The sequence below is a fragment of the Macaca nemestrina genome, chromosome 7, assembly GCF_043159975.1.
Source record: "Macaca nemestrina isolate mMacNem1 chromosome 7, mMacNem.hap1, whole genome shotgun sequence".
In the NCBI taxonomy this organism is placed as follows: domain Eukaryota; kingdom Metazoa; phylum Chordata; class Mammalia; order Primates; family Cercopithecidae; genus Macaca; species Macaca nemestrina.
Genome location: NC_092131.1, coordinates 124,908,874 through 124,932,220, shown reverse-complemented (window position 1 = coordinate 124,932,220; position 23,347 = coordinate 124,908,874). Strand labels below are relative to the sequence as shown.

General features: G+C 44.0%; 1 protein-coding gene across 11 annotated transcripts in view; it reads left to right on the top strand.

The window, feature by feature from the left end:
• LOC105491009 (transmembrane protein 266) overlaps window positions 1-23,347 on the top strand; it is a 150,943-nt gene that overhangs the window by 20,780 nt on the left and 106,816 nt on the right. For 2 of the 11 annotated variants that reach the window (XM_071100897.1, XM_071100894.1), the window contains one exon: window positions 20,988-21,183. The exons of 8 other annotated variants lie outside the window; for them this stretch is intronic. The gene's annotated coding sequence lies outside the window, so the exon portion shown is untranslated. Of the gene's footprint in view, window positions 1-9,933; window positions 12,289-20,987; window positions 21,184-23,347 lie in introns of those variants that run through there. One more of the 11 variants, XM_071100893.1, reaches the window with a different exon arrangement.

Sequence of the window (23,347 nt, the reverse complement as noted above, 5' to 3'; positions counted from 1 at the left end):
TACTTGGGAGGCTAAGGTTGGAGAATCACTTGAATCCCAGAGGCAGAGGTTGCTGTGAGCTGAGATCGTGGCATCTCACTCCAGCCTGGGCAACACAGCAAGACTACATCTCAAAAAAAAAAAAAAACAAAAAAAGTCACAGGAAGGCAGGTCTCCGTGTTACTCTTCTTCCTTATAAGGATACTTGTCATTGGATTTAGCGCCCACCCTAATCTAGTATGACCTCAACTAATTACCTCTGTAAAGATGCTATTTTTAAATAAGATCACATTCTGACCAGGCGTGGTGGCTCACGCCCGTAATCCCAGCACTTTGGGAGGCTGAGGCGGGCAGATCACAAGGTCAGGAGTTCAAGACCAGCCTGGCCAACATGGTGAAACTCCATCTCTACTAAAAATACAAAAATTAGCCAGGCCTGGTGGCGTGTGCCTTTAGTCCCAGCTACTCGGGAGGCTAAGTGAATCCGGGAGGCAGAGCTTGTTGTGAGCCGAGATCATGCCACTGCACTCCAGCCTGGGACAGAGCGAGACTCCGTCTCAAAAAAAAAAAAAAATCACATTCTGAGGTTTTAGGTAGACATGAATTAGGGCGGTGGGGGGTGGGCAGTGCAGGGGGACATGAGTCAACCCACTATAGGTCATAAGTCTGGAAAAGATGCTAAGACTAGAGCAAATCTTGATTATGGTAAGTAAATATGAGGTCAACAACAGCACAGACTAAATAGACCTCAGTTTGTAAGTGCAAGAGCTATAAGATAGCATAAAGCTTGGCAGTAATTGAGAGGCCACCTTATCTGTGTCAGCAATGACTTAACAGTGATGTTTCCTTTTAAGATCCTTAGACCGGGTGTGGTTGCTCACACTTATAGTCCCAGCACTTTGGGAGGCCAAGGCAGGCAAATCACTTGAGGTCAGGAGTTTGAGACCAGCCTGGCCAATGTGGTGAAACCCCGTCTCTACTAAAAATACAAAAATTAGCCAGGCATGGTGGCAGGTGCCTGTAATCCCAGCTACCCAGGAGGCTGAGGTGGGAGGATGCAGTGAGCTGAGATCGTGCCACTGCACTCCAGCCTGGGTAAGAGAGCGAGACCCTGTCTCAAAAAAAATAAAGAAAAAATAAATCCTAAAGGCACCATTTCTTTTTTTGTTTTGTTTTGTTGTGAGACAGTCTCTCTCTGTCACCCAGGCTGGAGTGCAGTGGCACGATCTTGGCTCACTGCAACCTCTGCCTCCAGGGTCAAGCGATTCTCCTGCCGCAGCCTCCTGAGTAGCTGGGAATACAGGTGTGCACCACCATGCCTGGCTAATTTTTGCATTTTTAGTAGAGATGGGGTTTCACCATGTTAGTCAGGCTGGTCTTGAACTCCCGACCTCGTGATCCGCCTGCCTCAGCCTCCCAAAGTGTTGGGATTACAGGCGTGAGCCACTGTGCCCTGCCGAAGGCACCATTTCAAACTGGGAACAACTACCTGTCCATCGAGCCCTCCTGCCCTCCTCTCATTAGGATTATTTCAGCAGACTGCTTTCTACAGATGGAGCTAGTTCCCATATCACCTGCTGTTCTTTGCTGGAGCGGCCACCTGTCTCCTGGCCCAGGGCCCTCACAGCTTTGTAACTCTCCATGGACACTCCATGGATTTTTTTCTTTTTTTTTTTTTTTTTTTTTTTTTTTTTTTTTTTTTTTTTAGGACACAGGGTCTTGCTCTGCCACTGAAGCTAGAGTGAAATGGCATGATGATAGTTCACTGCAGCCTCAAACTCCTGGGCTCAAGCAATCCTCGCAGCTCAGCCTCAGAGTAGCTAGGACTATAGGCGTGCGCCACTGTGCCCAGCTAATTTTTTTTTTTTTTAATTTGTAGAGATGAGGTCTCATTTTGTTGCCCAGGCTGGTCTCCAACCCTTGGCTTCAAATGACCCTTCCACCTAGCCTCCCAAAGTGCTGGGATTATGGGCATGAACCACCGTACCCAGCACCCTGGGGATGATTCCGAAGGCCCCTTTCTCTACTGAGATAGATTTTTCTTCTAACAGCTGCCTCACCTATAATCACTCTCTCTGGTTACCACTCAGGTTATTGTCATCTTGGCACTCAGGGGTGCTGATACTATTTTTTTTTTTTTTTGAGATGGAGTCAAAAAAAAAAGGTCACAAGAAGGCATGTCTCCATGTTACTTTTCTCCCATGCTATTGACTATGGACAAGCCATTGACCTCATCTTTAGTTAGCTTAACCTGTGATGCACTCCAGTATTCCTTTCTTATCCTTCCCTTTCCAGTAAGAGGATAATGTGTTCTCTGCCAGAGTATTTACCTTCTGCATCCCCAAACTGCCTTATTTTTTAGTTTATTCATAGGAAACCCTGGAGGTCACATTATGAAAATTAAACCCACCCTTAAGGCAAAAACTGCCTGTATCACCTTGCACTGTGCCTAGGCTCGCTAATGATGATGTTCCAGCCATACTGAAGCAAAACATCTAAAGCCAATAAGAAGGGAATCAAATGAATAGGCTCCCAAGTTGCCCTGGCTCCTTGTGGTTGAGTCCGTTGGACCTAGGTTCTAGTTCCAGGTCAGACACTCACTGACAGTGTAGACCTGGGCAAGGTTCTTCACCTCCCTGAACCTGAGTGTCCATGTCTGTAAATTGGGTCTGTATACTTTGAGGTTGTTGTGAAAATTTGGTGAGATGGTGAATATATGAGAAAGCTTCCAACACTACCAGTTACATGGTCACCACACTGCAAATCTGCCCACCATGATCATGGGGACAATCCATGGTACAGCTGGAAAACAGTCCCTATCTGATGGCATCATGCAGATTCAGGAAAATGCCCCCTGGACCACATGACTGTAACAATGCTTCTCCCAACAGTAGTGTTTTTTCCTCTAGAGCTTTCCCTATTTTCCCACCCTTTTCTCTTACCTCAAAGGAAGAGTCATTCTTCCTTTTCAAAACTAATGATCTTTGTATTCTCAATTCCATCCCCCCCACCTATGTCAGAACTGTGTTTCCATGCTTCATCTCTTCATCCTCTATTGGCTGTATTGCCTGAACAAACTCAAGTCATGTCTTTGCTTAAAAACACTCTTCCCACAACCCTGTAGCCCGCTCAAAATACATAGAGTCCCTTTTTCCTTTAGATGTCAAATTTCTTGAACACTTCCAAACTTTATTAATTCAACAAATGTATGTTATGTATGACTGTTTTCATCCATTTTGCATTGCTATAAGGGAATCCCTGAGACTGGACAGTTTATAAAGAAAATAAGTTTCTTTGGCTCATGGTTCTGGATGGCACTGGTATCTGCTTGGCTTCTGGTGAGGTTTTCAGTAAAGGTTTTCACTCATTAACAGTGGTAAAAGTGAGGGAAGAAGGGAAAATGTATTCCAAGAGTTGGTCAGGTAGAGAGAAGAAAATAATATATTATAATGCTTTCAACAGGGTATTATGATGGAGTCAGGCCCTGTATGTTATTGGAGCACAGAATTGCAGCAATTAACTCGGGCTGGGGGGGTGGTACAGATGTGAAATAATCAGTAACACCTCTGATAGGATGCCTTTACTCATGGCAGAAGGTGAAGGGGAGGCAAGCCTGGCACATGGTGAAAGAAGGAGCAAGAGAGCCACCAGGCTCTTTAAACAACCAGCTGTGGCATGAACTAATAGAGCAAGAACTCACTCGTTACCATGGGGAGGGGACCTAGCCATTCATGAGGGATCCACCCCTGTGACTCAAGCACCTCCCACTAGTTCCCACCTCCAACACTGGGGATGAGATTTGGAGATGACAAACATCCAAACTAGATCAATGGTCACGTGCTAGGTGCAATGACAAGCAATGGGGAGCCGTCAGAGGTGCTGATACTTTTTTTTTTTTTTTTCTTTGAGATGGAGTCTTGCTCTGTCTCCCAGGCTGGAGTGCAGTGGCACAATCTCAGCTCACTGAAAGTAAGGCTAATACTATTAACACCAGTTTTCCTGCTCCTTGGTCTCGAGCAAGGTAACGACCAAATTCTTAGCAGCTTCTAGTCTGGCGCTTGCCTGGCACTCATCCCTCAGGTGAGGCCCATCAGTCTTTTTTCTTCAGGCTCACCAGCTTAATTGCTGTTTCTCGAACAGTCCCAAATTCACTTCCACCATAGGGAGGAAACATATTTCACCCACTTAATTCCTGCATCTCCTTTAGCTCTCATTTCAAACATTATTTCTTCAAGGAGGCCTTCCATGCCCTCACCCCCATACCATCTAGGCCAGATTCTCCTTTTGTGTGCTGGTAGACTCATCACTTCCTTTCTTCAGAACAGTTAACTCAGTTTCTAATTCTCCATGTGTGAGTGTGATTACTCGATTGTCTTTTCTGCCCTACTGTAAGTCTCATGGGAGCAGGAGCCGTGACTGTCTTAATTCACCATCCTGTGTACATCACCCAACATAGCATCTGTCCAGCATGGGCCATCATCAAACAGTGGTAGAAGGAAAGGAGGGAGGGAAAAGAGTATTCCAAGAGTTGGTCAGGTAGAGAGAAGGAAATAATGTATTATAATGCTTTGAGCAGAGTATTAGGATGAGGTCAGGCTCTGTATGTTATGGGAGCACACATTGTAGCAGTTAACTTGGGGTGGGGAGTGATGTAATCAGTAACACTCCGAAAAGATGAGCAGCCAGGCATGTGGTCGCTCATTACGAGAATGACACCAAAGTGTTGGGTTGTCTGAGGCAAGTGGATCACCAGAGCCCAGGAGTTCAAGACCAGCCTGGGCAACATAGTGAGACCCTATCTTTATGAAAAATCAAAAAAACTAGGTGTGGTGGTACATACCTGTAGTCCCAACTATTCAGGAGGCTGAGGTGGGAGGATTGCTTGAGCCTGGGAGTTAGAGGCTGCAATGAGCTGAGATTGCACCACTGCTCTCCAGCCTGGGCAACAGAACAAGACCCTGTCTCAAAAAGAAAAATAAAAGAAAAGAAAAAGAAAGGATGAGTAGGCATTAGCTAGGCAAATAAGGAAGAAAATGGCATTCTGGCAGCAGGAAGGTTTATACAAAGATGTGAAAAGACTTCATGAATTAAGGGAACTAAGTGAGGTCAGCATGACAGGCATGAAGGGAACATATGGAGAAATAGCAAGAGATGAGTTTGGGCAACTGGGACACAGATCACGAAGGACCTTGTCTATTTCTGGTGGAATTTGGACATATTTAAGAGTCAGAGATGAAGTGTTTCTTTTTTTTTTTTTTTTTTTTTGAGACGGAGTCTCACTCTGTCGCCCAGACTGGAGTGCAGTGGCACGATCTTGGTTCACTGCAACCTCCGCCTCCCAGGTTCAAGCGATTCTTCTGCCTCAGCCTCCCAAGCAGCTGGGACTACAGGTGCATGCCACCACGCCCGGCTAATTTTTTGTATTTTTAGTAGAGACGGCGTTTCACCATATTGGCCAAGCTGGTCTCCAGCTCCTGACCTCATGATCTGCCTGCCTCGGCCTCCCAAAGTGCTGGAATTACAAGCGTGAGCCACTGCACCCGGCCCAGAGATGAGTTTTTAAGTAGGGAAATAGTATGATCAGATTTGCATTTTCTTTTTCTTTTTTTTTTTGAGACAGAGTCTCACTCTGTCACCCAGGCTGGAGTGCAGTGGCGTGATCTCAGCTCACTGCAACCTCCACCTCCCAGGTTGAAGCTATTCTCGTGCCTCAGCCTCCCGAGTAGCTGGGACTACGGGCATTCACCACAACACCTGGCTAATTTTTTTTATTTTTAGTAGAGACAGGGTTTTACCATGTTGGTCAGGCTGGTGTTGAACTCTTGACCTCAGGTGATCCACCTGTCTCGGCCTCCCAAAGTGCTGGGATTACAGGCATAAGCCACCGTGCCTGACCCAGATTTGCATTTTCAAAAGAACTCTTTAGGCAACAGAAACTCTCACACATGGCTGGTGGTGTTATAAAATGGTATAGCCACTTTGGAAAGTGTTTGGCAGTCTCTTATAAAGTTAAACATACACCTACCCTACAAACTGGCAATTCTACTCCTAGGTATTTAACTAAAAGAATTGAAAATATATGCCAAAAAAGACATACAAAAATGCCCACAGGCCGGGCACGGTGGCTTACACCTGTAATCCCAGCACTTTGGGAGGCCAAGGCAGGCAGATCACCTGAGGTCAGGAGTTTGACACCAGTCTGGCCAACATGATGAAACCCCATCTCTACTAAAAATACAAAAAATTAGTTGGGTGTGGTGGCACGCACCTTTAGTTCCAGCTACTTGGGAGGCTGAGGCAGGAGAATTGATTGAAACTGGGAGGTGGAGGTTGCATTGAGCTGAGATCGTGCCATTGCACTCTAGCCTGGGCAATGAGAGCGAAACTCCATTTCAAAAAAAAAAAAAAACTGTCCATAACAAATTTTTTATAAGAGCCAAATTGGAAATGATCGAATTTTTCATCAACAGGTGGAAAAAACAAACTATGGGATACCCATACAGTTGGATACTACTCAGCACTATAAAACAGCAAACTACTCATAAATGCAGTAACCTAGATGGATCTCAGACATTACGTTGAGCTGAAGAATCCAGGCACAGAATAATCCATGCCATAGGATCCCATGTGTAAACAGTCTAAGAACAGGCAATGCTAAGCAATGGTGATAGAAATCAGGACAGCAGTTGCCTCTGGGTGTCAGAGGCTTAACTGCAAAGTCCCTAGAGAACTTTCTTCGGTGATGGAAATGTTTTATATCTTTGTTACTAGTGGAGGATGTTCGGGTTCTTGGTGTCTTGAACAAAGAATTGGACAAAATGCATAAACAAAGCAAGGAAAGAATGAAGCAACAAAAGCAGAGATTTGTTAAAAATGAAAGTACACTCCACAGGCTGGGAGCAGCCCGAGCAAGGGGCCCAAGGGCCTGGTTACAGAATTTTCTGGGGTTTAAATACCCTCTAGAGGTTTCCCATTGATTACTTGCTGTAATCATGTATGTATGTAAATGAAGTAGTGGCCCATGATCAGTCTGATTGGTTGTGGGAGGGGACTAATCAGAGGCTGAAGTGAAGTTACAAAGTTACAGCCTATGCAAAGGTCTGATTTGTTGCAGAAAGCAACCAATCAAAGGTTAAAGTTAAGTAACAAAGTTATACTCCTATGCAAATGAAGACTTGGCCCACAACCAGCCTGATTGGTTGTAGGAGGGGAACATTCAGAGGTCCTTCCAATTTTTCATCTGCCATGCAGAAAAAGGGAGCAGGTTGTGGGGGTGGGGGGGCGTGTTGCAAAGGGAGTACCTTCTGGTCCTTCTGTTACCTGGGCATGGAAAGTTGGGGCTTTCCTTTTGATTTAGTTCTAGGAAGTCAGCATGTATTGGCCTTAGGTTCCCTGCCTCCAGTCTCTCTTCTCCTGCCTCATCTTGACAGGGTTGGTGGTTATTTTCAAATCCATCAAACTGTACACTTAAAATGTGTGTATTGTATATAAATTGTGCATCATTTTTTTAAAGTACTAGAGAAAAAAGACTTCTTTGGAAGTGGTATGGAGAAGGCTGAAAGAGGGGATTGAGACTGGACATGGGGAGATTATAATAATGCAGCTGAAAATTTTTAAGGCTAGAATTTAAGCAGTGGCAGTGGGGATGGAGAAAGGGGATGAATTTCTAGATTGAGATGACAGAATTGATAAGGCTTAAGTGATTAGAGAAGAGGAAAGGGTTAAGAAAATTTGGTGTTATACCCTTTGGTAGTATAGGTATATTTGGTGAAAATTGGGGCACAGGTTTTAGGGGGAGATTTTTGGTGAAGGATATGAGTTTCAAAAATATCGAGGTTGTTGCACATCTGGGCATCTACAGGTCCACTGGACAGAACTAACAGCTGTGGGTCTGAGACTCTGGGAGAGTCCTGGGCTGGAGATAAGGACCTAGAGTCATCAGGAGGTAGGCATCATTGAAATAATCATGAATGGGAGCGTGTATGGATTAAGCAGAGACAAGAGCTAAAAACAGAACCTGGAAACCTTGACATTTAAAGGGCAGTAGGGAACACACAGCCCTTGAAGGAATCCTAGGAGACCTTAAAATGTCACATCACAGAAGCCAAAGAAGGGAAAAGTGATGAAACAAATGTGAGGGACTGATGTCAAATGCTGTGGAAGTCAAGTCAAAAAGAACTGCTCCCTCACCACTCCCTCTCTCCTAAGCCCCCCTCAAATCTCAGCAGCTGCTTTCTCAGGCTACTGGAATGTCTTTTCCTGAAGGTGTGCAGAGATTTCCAAGTCTCCAGATCCAGTGATCTATTCACCACCTCATCTCTTACAACCTCTCTGCAACCATCAAACAGGTTCTTGAAATTTTCTCCTAGGCCTTTGTGACTACAGGGTCTTTGTTACCCTCAAAGCACCCTCAGCATGGCTCTTCTTCCTGCCTCCTGAACATAATCTTTCCCCAAAGTCCTATCCTCTTTTCTTCCTCAACATCTACTGAAGTGTCTTCTAGTGGTTAGACCTATGCTAGGTGCCCATGATACCAATAAGTAAAACATAAGCCCAGCTTTTAAGGGGTTGATGGCATAGCCATAGAGGAAGATGAAAATAGATGGCAGTAAAACAGTGTGATGAAACCTTATTAGCAGGGTACTCTGGGAGTGTACAGGGAGCAGCTGGGCCTGAAGAAGTTAGGAAAGAAACAGTAAATAGAAAAGCATCAGCCAGGCCTAGTGGCTCACACCTACAATCCTAGCACTTTGGAGGGCAAGGCAGGAGGATCCCTTGAGCCCAGGAGTTCGATATCAGCCTGGGCAACATAGGGAGACCTTGTCTCTATTGAAAAGAAAAAAAAAGAAAAAGGAAAAAAATGTGGTTGGGCACGGTGGCTCATGCCTGTAATCCCAGCACTTTGGGAGGCCGAGATGGGTGGATCACGAGGTCAGGAGATCGAGACCATCCTGGCTAACGCAGTGAAACCCCGTCTCTACTAAAAATACAAAAAATTAGCCAGGCATGGTGGCGGGCACCTGTAGTCCCAGCTACTCGTGAGGCTGAGGCAGGAGAATGGCGTGAACCTGGGAGGCGGAGCTTGCAGTGAGCCGAGATCACACCACTGCATTCCAGCCTGGGTGACAGAGCAAGACTCTGTCTCAAAAAAAAAAAAAAAAAAGAAAAGAAAAAAAAGACTGGGCATGGCGGTTTATGCCTGTAATCCCAGCACTTTGGTAGGCCAAGGCGGGTGGATCACTTGTAGTCAGGAGTTCAAGACCAGCCTGACCAACATGGTGAAACCCCATCTCTACTAAAAATACAAAAATTAGCCAGGCATGGTGGCACATGCCTGTTATTCCAGCTATTCGGGTAGCTGAGGCATGAGAATCGTTTGAACCCGGGAGGCAGAGGTTGCAATGAGCCGAGATCGTGCCACTGCACTCCAGCCTGGGCAACAGAGCAAGACTCTGTCTCAAAAAAAAAAAAAGAAGAGGAAAAAGAAAAGTATAGAGTCTTCAAGAGGAAGTATTACAGGGTGTGAGCAGGGGCAGTGATCTTCAGAAGTTTCTTTTTTTAATTAATTAATTTATTTATTAATTTATTTTTTGAGAGGGAGTCTCGCTCTGTTGCCCAGGCTGGAGTGCAGTGGTGCGATCTCCGCTCACTGCAAGCTCCACCTCCCAGGTTCATGCCATTCTCCTGCCTCAGCCTCCCAAGTAGCTGAGACTACAGGCACCTGCCACCACGCCTGGCTAATTTTTTTGTATTTTTAGTAGAGACGGGGTTTCACTGTATTAGACAGGATGGTCTCAATCTCCTGACCTCGTGATCTGCCCGCCTCGGTCTCCCAAAGTGTTGGGATTACAGGCATGAGCCACCGCGCCTGGCCCAGAAGTTTTCTTAATAGCTGAATTGTAGAATTTGTGGGGTTGAAGGGTGAGAGGGAGGGCTGGAAATGGAAATGGGGAGAGAGAAATTGCAAAAGGTTGTGTATGATACTAATAAGTTTAAACATTCTATGAGCAGGAGGGAGGTAGCTAGGGTCTTAAATAGGGAAAAGATGTGGTCATGCGTGTTTTGTTTTGGGACAATCACTAACTGAATGAAGGATGGTCTGACAGGAGAGGTGAGGGCAGAGGTGAGGGCAGAGGCGAGGGCAGAGGGGCCAGTTGAGAGTTGTTTCAGTAATCCAAGTGAGAAATAATGAGGATCTGAATTAGGGTAGCAGTGAGAATAGAGAAGATGGTGAAACTCCAGAGACATTTCTGAGAGATTTGAGAGGATTTGGCAACTGGCTGCGGGCTATAAAAGAGGGAAAGATTGAGGATGACTCCATGGCTCTTAACTGGGAAGATTTGGGTGGATGGTAACTTCACAAGACAAAATAAAAACCACAAGCATGGAAACAGCCTTTGGATGGAGGTAAGATAATCAATTAAGATTTGGACTGAATAATTTTGAAATTTGTGTGTGACATTTAGTGCTTTGTGTCATTAGATAGTTGGTGGCTGAAATCATAGTGCTAGATGAGCTATTTCAGAAAGCCCATTTATGAGAGAGACCATCAGTGGGTAGAGATGGGACATCAGAGAATTATCAGTATTCAAAAGTTGGGAAGAGGGCCGGGCATGGTGGCTCACTCCTAGAGTCCCAGCACTTTGGGAGGCTGAGGTGGGTAGATTGCTTGAGGCCAGGAGTTCAAGACCAGCCTGGCCAACATGACGAAACCCTGGCTCTACTAAAAATACAAAAATTAGCCAGGCATGGTGGTGCACACCTGTAATCCCAGCTGCTCAGGAGGCTGAGGCAGGAGGATCACTTGAACCTGGGAGGTGGAGGTTGCAGTGAGCCGATACCATACCACTGCACTCCAGCCTGGGTGACAGAGAAAGACTGTCTCAAAAAAAAAAAAGGAGATAAAGAAAAAAAGGTTGGGAAAAGGATGCAGAACCTCAAAGGAAACAAAAAGAGAGGAAAACAGCAAAGGATGCAGTGTCCCAAGAACCAAGGGAATTGAAGTTTTAAGAATCAGAGGGTTATCAACAGTGTCAAATTCTATAATAAATGGGTAGGTTAAAAGTGTCTATTGGGTATGGGAGCTAAAACAATTTTAGCTCATAGAAGTAGAGAGATTAAAATTGTGACTATTAGAAGCTGGGAAGCGTGAGGAAGAGGGTAGGACAGGGAGAGGTTTTCTAACAGATATAGCTACATGGATGGAATAAGTTCTAGTATTCTGTAGTACTGGTGGGTAAATATGGTTAACAGTAATTTATTGTATATTTTCCAAAAGCTGTAAGACAGTATTTTAATATTCACAACACAAAGAAATGATATATGTGTCAGTGATGGATATGCTAATTGCCCTGGTTTAATCATCACACATCATATACATGTATCAAAATATCACTGTGTATCCTATACATATGTACAATTATATGTCAACTAAAAATAAAAGGGAAAATAATGTCCACTGGGTTTGGTAATTAGGAGATCCTGGCTAACATATCAAGATCATTTTTATTGGAAGGTAGTGAAAGCCATAGTGTTGAAGTAAGAGGAAAAAAATTGGAGAGGGCATGATGCAAACCAAATTGCTTTCAGACATGTAAAGACTCAGAAGAATTTTCTATATAATTTTACTGAAAAAAATTACCTGAGGGTGTACTCCAGCAAAAATAAAAGGAACTCAACAAAGAGGAAGACATGGGACCTCAGAAAAAAATGGAGCTAGGCCAGGATGACAGTTATGCAGCAGATCCACAGAATAATGTGTCTTAAATTGACAGTTTAAGGGCCAGGAGTGGTGGCTCATGCTTGTAATCCCAGCACTTTGGGAGGCTGAGGTGGGAGGATATCTGGAGCCCAGGAGTTTGAGGCTGCAGTGAGACATAATCGCACCACTGCACTCCAGCTTGGATGACAGAGTGAAACCCCATCTCAAACAAAACAAAACAAAAATTATCAATTAACAGAAAATTTGGGGATCTTGATAATCTATCATAAAATGGAGAAAACATTTTATTTCTGCTTCCTGTTTCTACTTTCTATAAGAAGTAGGCAATGTGAAACCTCAGAAGGATAAAGAAAAACATATGGAGGCTGGGCGCAGTGGCTCACACCTGTAATCCCAGCACTTTGGGAAGCTGAGGCAGGAGGATCACTTGAGCCCAGGAGTTCAAGACCAGCCTGGGCAACATAGTGAAACCCTGTCTCTACAAAAAATACAAAAATTATCCTGGCATGGTGGCACGTCCCTATGATCCCAACTACTCTGGAGGCTGAGGCAGGAGGATGGCTTGAACCCAGGAGGTCAAGGCTGCGGTGAGCACTGACTATACCACTGCACTCCAGCAAGAAAAGAAAAACCTATGGCAAAAGTCATGGATCAAATATGAAGCAGGCTAAAATATAGTATCATGTTGAGCAGTATGATGGAGTATAAGAAAAAAAGAAATCTATATACTTGAACTTTCTCCATCCAGCAACATGGATATAATGAAATAGTACTTTATCCCTTTCTGTTCTGATTTAACCACACTACCTGATTCTGCAGTGAATATACTGTAATTATAGTATCAATGCTGCTTATTGGTCTTCATGTTTTAGATTCAGTTTAAGAGCAATTTCCCAAAGCATGCTCAACTTTGTATAGTTTCAGAACAGAACACAAATTATTTAAAGCTCGACATGTAACAAAATATTGGTACAGCTAATCAAAGTTGGAATTTTGAGAAGGATATTAATAATCTAATAGCCGGGCGTGGTGGCTCATGCCTGTAATCACAGCATTTTGGGAGGCCAAGGTGGGCAGATCAGCTGAGGTCAGGAGTTTGAGATCAGCCTGGCCAACATGGCAAAACCCTGTACTAAGAATACAAAAATTAGCTGGGCTTGGTGGTAGGTGCCTGTAATCCCAGCTACTCTGGAGGCTGAGGCAGGAGAATTGCTTGAACCCGGGGGGCAGAGATTGCAGTGAGCCGAGACTGTGCCACTGTACTCCAGCCAGGGCAATAGAGCAAGACTCCGTCTCTAAATAAATAAATAAATAATATAGCTAATAGTCACTGAATCTATACTATGTTCTAGTCACTATTCTAAGCCTTTTATGGATTATTGAATTCATGACAATGCTATGGTTAGGTTGGTTAGGTGCTTTTTTTTTTTTTTGAGACTGAGTCTCGCTCTGTCACCCAGGCTGGAGTGTAGTGGCATGCTCTTGACTCACTGCAACCTCTGCCTCCCGGGTTCAAGCGGTTATCCTGCCTCATCCTCCTGAGTAGCTGGGATTACAGGCATGCACCACCACACCTAACTAATTTTTGTATTTTTAGTAGAGACAGCGTTTCACCATATTGGTCAGGCTGGTCTCGAACTCTTGACCTTGTGATCTGCCTGCCTCGGCCTCCCAAAGTGCTGGGATTGCAGGCGTAAACCACCACACCCAGCCAGGTGCTATTTTTATTTATTTATTTATATATTCTTTTTTTATTATTATACTTTAAGTTCTGGGATACATGTGCGGAATGTGAAGTTTTAATTACATAGGTAAACACGTGCCATGTTAGTTTGCTGCACCCATCAACCTGTCACCTACATTAAGTATTTCTCCTAATGTTATCCCTCCCGTAACCCCCCATGCCCCAACAGGCCCCGGGGTGATGTTCCCCACCCTGTGTCCAAGTGTTCTCATTGTTCAACTCCCACTTATGAGTGAGAACATGCAGTGTTTGGTTTTCTGTTCTCGTGTTAGTTTGCTGAGAATGATGGTTTCCAGCTTCATCCATGTCCCTGCAAAGGACATGAACTCATCCTTTTTTATGGCTGCATAGTATTCCATGGTGTATATGTGACACATTTTCTTAATTCAGTCTATCATTGATGGACATTTGGGTTGGTTCCAAGTCTTTGCTATTGTGAATAGTGCCGTAATAAACATGTGTGCACGTGTCTTTATAGTAGCATGATTTATAATCCTTTGGGTATATACCCCGTAATGGGATTGCTGGGTCAAATGGTATTTCTAGTTCTAGATCCTTGAGGAATCGCCACACTGTCTTCCACAATGGTTGAACTAATTTACACTCCCACCAACAGCGTAAAAGCATTCCTATTTCTCTACATCCTCTTCAGCATCTGTTGTTTCCTGACTTTTTAATGATCGCCATTCTAACTGGCGGGCGATGGTATCTCATTGTGGTTTTGATTTGCATTTCTCTAATGACCAGTGATGATGAGCATTTTTTCATATGTCTGTTGGCTGCATAAATGTCTTTTGTTCATATCCTTTGCCCACTTTTTAATGGGGTTGCTTGTTTTTTTTTCTTGTAAATTTGTTTAAGTTCTTTGTAGGTTCTGTATGTTAGCCCTTTGTCAGATGGATAGATTGCAAAAATTTTCTTCCATTCTGTAGGTTGCCTGTTCACTCTGATGATAGTTTCTTTTGCTGTGCAGAAGCTCTTTAATTTAATTAGATACCATTTGTCAATTTTGGCTTTTGTTGCCATTGTGCTTGGTGTTTTAGACATGAAGCCTTTGCCATTACCTATGTCCTACTTGGTATTGCCCAGATTTTCTTCTAGGATTTTTATGGTCCTAGGTCTTATGTTTAAGTCTTTGATCCATCTTGAGTTGATTTTTCTGTGAGGTGTAAGGAAGGGGTCCAGTTTCAGTTTTCTGCAGATGGCTAGCCAGTTTTCCCAATACCATTGAATAAACAGGGAATCTTTTCCCCATTGCTTGTTTGTGTCAGCTTTGTCAAAGATCAGATGGTTGTAGATGTGTGGTGTTATTTCTGAGGTCGCTGTTCTGTTCCATTGGTCTATATATCTGTTTTGGTACCAGTACCATGCCATTTTTGTTACTGTAGCCTTATAGTGTAGTTTGAAGTCAGGTGGTGTGATGCCTCTAGCTTTGTTCTTCTTGCCCAGGATTGTCTTCGCTATGCAGTCTCTTTTTTGGTTCCATATGATTTTTAAAGTAGTTTTTTCCAATTGTGTGAAGAAAGTCAGTGATAGCTTGATGGGGATAGCATTGAATCTATAAATTACTTTCAGCAGTATAGCCATTTTTATGATATTAATTCTTCCTGTCCATGAGCATGGAATGTTTTTCCATTTGTTTGTGTCCTCTCTTATTTCCTTGAGCAGTGGTTTGTAGTTCTCCTTGAAGAGGTCCTTCACATCCCTTGTAAGTTGTATTCCTAGGTATTTTATTCTCTTTTAGCAATTGTGATTGGGAGTTCACACTCACGACTTGGCTGTGTTTGTCTGTTATTGGTGTATAGAAATGCTTGTGATTTTTGCACATTGATTTTGTATCCTGAGACTTTGCTGAAGTTGCTTATCAGCTTAAGGAGTTTCTGGGCTAAGATGACAGGGTTTTCTAAATATATAGTCATGTCATCTGCAAACAGAGATAATTTGACTTCCTCTCTTCCTCTTTGAATACGCTTTATTTCTTTCTCTTGCCTGATTGCCTTGACCATAACTTCCAATACTATGTTGAACAGGAGTGGTGAGAGAGGGCATCCTTGTCTTGTGCTGGTTTTCAAAGGGAATGCTTCCAGTTTTCGCTCATTTGGTATTATATTGGCTGTGGGTTTGTCATAAATAGCTCTTATTATTTTGAGATACGTTCCATCAAAACCTAGTTTATTCATAGTTTTTAGCATGAAGGGCTGTTGAATTTTGTCAAAGGCCTTTTCTGCATCTATTGAGATAATCATGTGGTTTTTGTCATTGGCTCCGTTTATGTGATGGTTTACATTTATTGATTTCTGTATGTTGAGCCAACCTTGCATCCCAGGGATGAAGCCGACTTGATCGTGGTGGATAAGCTTTTTGATGTGCTGCTGGATTTGGTTTGCCAGTATTTTATTGAGGATTTTTGCATCAATTTTTGTCAGGGATATTGGCCTGAAATTTGCTTTTTTTGTTGTGTCTTTCCCAGGTTTTGGTATCAGGATGATGCTGGCCTCATAAAATGAGTTAGGGAGGATTCCCTCTTTTTCTATTGTTTGGAATAGTTTCAGAAGGAATGGTACCAGCTCCTCTTTGTACCTCTGGTAGAATTCGGCTGTGAATCCATCTGGTCCTGGGCTTTTTTTTGGTTGGTAGGCTATTAATTGCTGCCTCAATTTCAGAACTTGTTATTGGTGTATTCAGGGGTTCGGCTTCTTCCTGGTTCAGACTTGAGAGGGTGTATGTGTCCAGGAATTTATCCATTTCTTCTAGATTTTCTAGTTTATTTGCGTAGAGGTGTTTATAGTATTCTCTGATGGTAGTTTGTATTTCTGTGGGTCAGTGGTGATATCCCGTTTATCATTTTTTATTGCATCTATTTGATTCTTTCTTTTCTTCTTTATTAGTCTGGCTAGCAGTCTGTCTATTTTGTTATTCTTTTCAAAACACCAGCTCCTGGATTCATTGATTTTTTGAAGGGTTTTTGTTGTCTCTATCTCCTTCAGTTCTGCTCTAATCTTAGTTATTTCTTGATTTTGAATTTGTTTGCTCTTCCTTCTCTAATTCTTTTACTTTTGATGTTAGGGTGTCGATTTTAGATCTTTCCTGCTTTCTCTTGTGGGCGTTTAGTGCTATAAATCTCCCTCTACACACTGCTTTAAATGTGTCCCAGATATTCTGAAACATTGTGTTTTCATTCTCATTGGTTTCAAATGACATCTTTACTTCTGCCTTAATTTCATTATTTACCCAGACGTCATTCAGGAGCAGGTTGTTCAGCTTCCATGTAGTTGTGCGGTTTTGAGTGCGTTTCTTAATCCTGAGTTCTAATTTGATTGCACTGTGGTCTGAGAGACTGTTTGTTATGATTTCCATTCTTTTCCATTTGCTGAGGAGTGTTTTACTTCCAATTATGTGGTCAATTTTATAAAAAGTGTGATGTGGTAGTGAAAAGAATATATATTCTGTTGATTTGGGGTGGAGAGTTCTGTAGATGCCTATTAGGTCCACCTGGTCCAGAGCTAAGTTCAAGTCCTGAATATCCTTGTTAATTTTCTGTCTCATTTATCTAATATTGACAGGTAGGTGTTAAAGTCCCACTATTATTGTGTGGAAGTCTAAGTCTCTTTGTAGGTCTCTAAGAATTTGCTTTATGAATCTGGGTGCTCCTGTATTGGGTGCATATATATTTTGGATAGTTAGCTCTTCTTGCTGCATTGATCCCTTTACCAGTATGTAATGACCTTTTTTGTCTCTTTTTGTCTTTGTTTAAAGTCTTTTATCAGAGATTAGGATTGCAACTCCTGCTTCTTTTTTTTTTTTTTTTTTCTTTTTTTGCTTTCCATTTGCTTGGTAAATATTCCTCCATCCCTTTATTTTGAGCCTATGTGTGTCTTTGCACGTGAGATGGGTCTTGACTTTTTATCCAGTTTTCCAGTCTGTGTCTTTTAATTGGGGCATTTAGCCTGTTTACATTTAAGGTTAATATTGTTATGTGTGAATTTGATCCTGTCATTATAATGCTAGCTGGTTATTTTGTCCGTTAGTTGATGCAGTTTCTTCATAGTGTCGACGTGCTTTACAATTTGGTATTTTTTGCTGTGGCTGGTACTGGTTGTTCTTTTCCATGCTTAGTGCTTCCTTCAGGAGCTCTAAGGCAGGCCTGATGGTGACCAAATCTCTCAGCATTCGCTTGTCTGTCAAGGATTTTATTTCTCCTTTGCTTATGAAGCTTAGTTTGGCTGGATATGAAATTCTGGGTTGAAAATTATTTTCTTTAAGAATGTTGAATATTGGCCCCCACTCTCTTCTGGCTTGTAGAGTTTCTGTAGAGAGATCTGCTGTTAGTCTGATGGGCTTCCCTTTGTGGGTAACCCTACCTTTCTGGCTGCCCTTGACATTCTTTCCTTCATTTCAACCTTGGTGAATCTGATTATGTGTCTTGGGGTTGCTCTTCTTGAGGAGTATCTTTGTGGTGTTCTCTGTATTTCCTGAATTTGAATGTTGGCCTGTCTTGCTAGGTTGGGGAAGTTCTCCTGGATAATATCCTAAAGAGTGTTTTCCAACTTGGTTCCATTCTCCTCATCACTTTCAGGTACACCAATCAAATGTAGATTTGGTCTTTTCACATAGTTTCATATTTCTTGGAGGCTTTGTCGTTCCTTTTTATGTCTTTTTTCTCTAATCTTGTCTTCTCTCTTTATTTCATTAAGTTGATCTTCAATCACTGATATCCTTTCTTCTGCTTGATCGATTGAGCTGTTGAAACTTGTGTATGCTTCATGAAGTTCTTGTGCTGTGTTTTTCAGCTCCATCAGGTCATTTATGTTCTTCTCTATACTGTTTATTCTAGTTATGAATTCGTCTAACCTTATTTCAAGGTTCTTAGCTTCCTTGCATTGGGTTAGAACATGCTCCTTTAGCTCAGAGGAGTTTGTTATTACCCACCTTCTGAAGTCTACTTCTGTCAATTCATCAAACTCATTCTCTGTCCAGTTTTGTTCCCTTGCTGGCGGGGAGTTGTGATCCTTTGGAAGAGAAGAGGCGTTTTGGTTTTTGGAATTTTCAGCCTTTTTCTGCTGGTTTCTCCCCTTTCTTGTGGATTTATCTACCCTTGGTCTTTGATGTTGGTGACCTTCAGATGGGGTCTTTGAGTGGATGTGCCATTCCTTTCTGTTTGTTAATTTTCCTTCTAACAGTCTGGCCCCTCTGCTGCCGGTCTGCTAGAGTTTGCTGGAGGTTCACTCCCGACCCTGTTTGCCTGGGTATCACCAGTGGAGGCTGCAGAACAGCAAAATTGCTCCTGATCTTTCCCCTGGAAGCCTCATCCCAGAGGGGCACCTGCCAGATGCCAGCCAGAGTTCTCCTGTATGAGGTGTCTGTTGGCCCCTACTGGGAGGTGTCTCCCAGTCAGGATACACGGGAATCAGGGACCCACTTGAGGAGGCAGTCTGACCCTTAGCAGAGCTTGAACGCTGTGCTGGGAGATCTGCTGCTCTCTTCAGAGCTGTCAGGCAGGGGCGTTTAAGTCTGCTGAAGCTGCGCCCACAGCCGCCCCTTTCCCCAGGTGCTCTGTCCCTGGGAGACGGGGATTCTATCTATAAGTCCCTGAATGGGGCTGCTGCCTTTTTTTCAGAGATGTCCTGCCTAGAGAAGAGAAATCTGGTAGTCTGGCCACAACAGCCTTGTTGAACTGCAGTGGACTCCGCCCAGTTCAAACTTCCCAGCAGCTTTGTTTACACTGTGCGTGTAAAACCGCCTACTCAAGCCTTAGCAATGGTGGACGCCCCTCCCCCCACCAAGCTAGAGCGTCCCTGGTGGATCTCAGACTGCTGCTGTGCTGGCAGCCGGAATTTCAAGCCAGTGGATCTTACTTTGCTGGGCTCCGTGGTGGTGGGACCCGCCAAGCTAGATTACTTGACTCCCTGGCTTCAGTACACCTTTCAAGGGGGGTGAACGGTTCTATCTCACTGGTGTTCCAGGCGCCACTGGAGTATGGAAAAAAAGAACTGCAGCTAGTTCGGTGTCTGCCCAAATGGCCACCCAGTTTTGTGCTGGAAACCCAGGGCCCTGCTGGGAAAGGCACGGGAGGGAATCTCCTGGTTTGCAGGTTGCAAAGACTGTGGGACAAGCTCAGGATCTGTGCCGGAGTTCCTTAGGCTCAGTCCCTCACAGCCTCCCTTGGGTAGGGGAGAAAATTTCCTGATCCCTTGTGCTTCCCAGGTGAGGCAGTGCCCCACCCTGCTTTGGCTCGCTGTCCGTGGGCTGCACCCACTGTCCGGCGAGTCCCAGTGAGATAAACCGTGTACCTCAGTTGGAAATGCAGAAATCACCCGCCTTCTGCATCGACCTCGCTGGGAGCTGCAGACAGGAGCTGTTCCTATTTGGCCATCTTGCGAACAATCCTTGCTTGGAAAAGGTGCTATTTTTAAACCCATTTTCCAAGTAAGGAAACTGAGGTGTGAAGAGGTGAAGTAGCCTGCCCAGAGTTATGGAGCTGGAAAATGGAAGCCTTGAGATTGGCACCCTGGTTGTCAGGCCCCAGAGTGTACAGGTGTGCTCTGCTGTTCTGCCTTCATGGGAAAGGCAGGGAGACGTATTTGGGTGCCAACAGCATGTATTAGTCCATTTTCACAGTGCTGTAAAGAACTATTCATACCTGAGACTGGGTAATGTATAAAGAAAAGAGGTTTAATTGACTCACAATTCAGCAGGCTTAACAGGAATCATGGCTTGGAGGCCTCAGGAAACTTACAATCATGGTGGAAGACAAAGGGGAAGCAAGCACATCTTACCACCACAAAGCAGAGAGAGAGAGAGAGAGAGAGAGAGAAGGGAGGGAGAGAGAGAGAAAGTGCTGTACAAATTTAAACCGATCAGAATTCATGATAGAACTCACTCACTATCATGAGAACAGCAAGGGGGAAATCCACCCCCATGATCCAATCACCTCCCACCAGGTCCCTCCCTCAACACATGGGGATTACAAGTTGAGATGAGATTTGGGTGGCGACACAGAGCTAAACATATCACTGCCTCATAGGACATTCTAGAGCGCAGGAGATACTCACCCAAATTGATGTAGTAAGACAAGTGAATTGTAAAAGTAACCCGAGGTGGTTTCCTCTGCAGGTCGGACTAGAGATGGGAGACTGGGAGAAAAACTTATATTTTCTGTTATTTTATATACTCCTGAACCATTTGAATTGTTATTACTATGTACATGGATTACTTTCATAATTTAAAAATCCTATCCCTCCTTCAAGGCCTTGTTAAAAAGTTTCCTCCAAAAGCTTCTCTAATTCCCTCACTAAAAAATGGGTTCTCCATCCTCTGAGCTCCCATGGAATTTGATTTCTCCTCTCCTTAAAACCCACTGCTTCTGACTTTACTATAGGTGCTCTTGAAAATGTCTTGAGGACAGTCTTTGTCAGATTTTCCTGGCATATCTCCATAGCCTTGGCGCCATGCCCTGCCTGTGGTAGGTGTTTGGTCAATGTTGAATGAGCTGGATGAGTGGATTTTGCTAATGCCAGACTGTATCCATTTCCTTCAATTCAGGGAACTCGGAAGACACGGCTTAGGTATATCCATGTGTCAGTCATTTCGCTGCCCCTGGGAAGGAAGGAAATGGAAAAAGAAAGAAGTGTAGAGTGGACACTCTGCCCCATCCACCTGTAAAGACAGAATCACAGAATATCAAGACTGAAATGGATCTTAGAGCATTATGTTCAGCCCCATCATTTTTATAATACAGGTGAGGAAACTGAGGCCAGGGAATGAAAAATACTTGAGGCCAGGCACGGTGGCTCAGGCCTGTAATCCCAGCACTTTGGGAAGCCAAGACAGGCAGATCATGATGTCAGATCGAGACCATCCTGGCTAACATGGTGAAACCCCGTCTCTACTAAAAAATCCAAAAACCTAGCCGGGCGAGGTGGCGGGCGCCTGTAGTCCTAGCTGCTCGGGAGGCTGAGGCAGGAGAATGGCATAAACCTGGGAGGCGGAGCTTGCAGTGAGCTGAGATCCGGCCACTGCACTCCAGCCTGGGCGACAGAGCGAGACTCTGTCTCAAAACAAAAAAAAAAGAAAAAAAAGAAAAATACTCGAAAGCCCACAACTAAATTTCCTGTTCAATTGTAGGAGTTGTATCAGCTTAGGTTTTTAAGTAGTTTTTCCTCATCACCAAAGCAATATGTGTTTAATGCTTACCTTGTTTTTTTGTTTTGTTTTGTTTTGTTTTTTCTCTATTCTCTCTATATTTCTACCTGTACCTGGTTTTGAGCTTTTAATGGTGGTCCTTGCAAGTAATGTTGCAAGCTGGCACAGATTTTTTTTGGATGTCAGTAGATGATGGCTGGGTGAATGGATGGATGAATTAGTGACTTTCCCAGGATCACATGGCAGTCAGCAACAGAGCTGGAACTCAGCTAACCATCTTGTTGAGGGATGTCAAGTAGCTGAAGTACCTGGTGCAAAGGAGCTTCAGAGTTGCCATGACAACTACAGTAGTCTTCTAATTTCCATCATCTGAGTAAGGATCAGGACCAGAACCGTATTTACAGGCACAGAGGTTAAAGCCCAACGGAAGAAAGGACTCTGCAATAAGCAGTTTGTTGAGAACACCAGGATTGGTCTGAAAGATGGGCCGAGATAAATCATCCAGAGGACACTGTTATCCAGGTAGTGCCCTGTCCTGAAGAGATACAGGAGGTAGACACAGGTTCCAGAACTGGTGCAGGCTCTGACTCATTGGGAGACTTTGGGAAGGTCACCACTCTGGGCTTTGGCTTCTTTACCTATGACGTGATATAGTCGGACTAGTTCCTGCATCATATCCAGGGATTCTTCTAGTAGGCAAATGCTCTAACTCCACAACTGAAAAATGTCAGTATCTGGAAAATGCAATCCTATTGCTCCTAGGATTTCAGCCTCAGACCCACAAAGAGGGGTTACAGCGCTCCCACCTCCTTTATCACCTTCAGACTGCACTCCCCTCTCACAGCCAGAGCAGAGGGAGAGCACCCTGCAGGCAGGTCATTTCCCCATGCCCGGCCAGCTACCGACACAGGTTGGGGGTGGATGCAGGTGCTTGGAGGTGGCTTGATATGCTTCAAGGACTGCCCTCCATTGGACGGGGCACTTGGCAACCACTCCAGCTATGCATGGCAAAGAGCAGCTTCCCTAACTGGAATTAGGGGTGTGCCTTCCTCCTACTGCATACAGATGGAGGCTGTGGGAGGCCAACAGTACTGGGAGAAGCCACCGGGGCTGGAGGGTTAGGTGACTGGGCAACCTGCAGCAATTCTTCATCTGCCCATATCCAGGCCCCTAACATTATGTCCCCTAGTGTCTTCATGAGCTATATACCTCTCCATCCTCTCTACCTTCTTATACTCTTCCTCACTTATACCTCATTCATTCAGAAACTATTTCTTGAGCACCTGTTGTTCTTGGTGCTGCAAAGACAATTGTCTTGAAATGAAATCCCTGCTTTCAAGTAACTTACATTCTAGTGGGGAAGATCATAAATAATTATCATAAAAATGACAGAGATGGTGAGACATGTTCTGAAGAAAAATAAAACTGGGAGATAGGGAATATGGGCAGGGGTGGCTGCTATTTTAATTAGAGTGGTCAGGGGAGGCTGACCTGAAGATGTGAAGGAGATGAGAGAATGTAAGCCATGAACACCTGAGAGAAGAGCATTCCAGGTGGAAAAAGGTCCCAGAGAAGGGAGTGTGCTTGGCATGTTGGAAAAATGGACTCAGGCCGGGTGCAGTGGCTCATGCCTATAATCCTAGTACTTTGGGAAGCCACGGTGGGTGATCTGAGGTCAGCAGTTCGAGACCAGCCTGGACAACATGACAAAACTCTGTCTCTACTAAAAATACAAAAATTAGCCAGGCACAGTGACATGT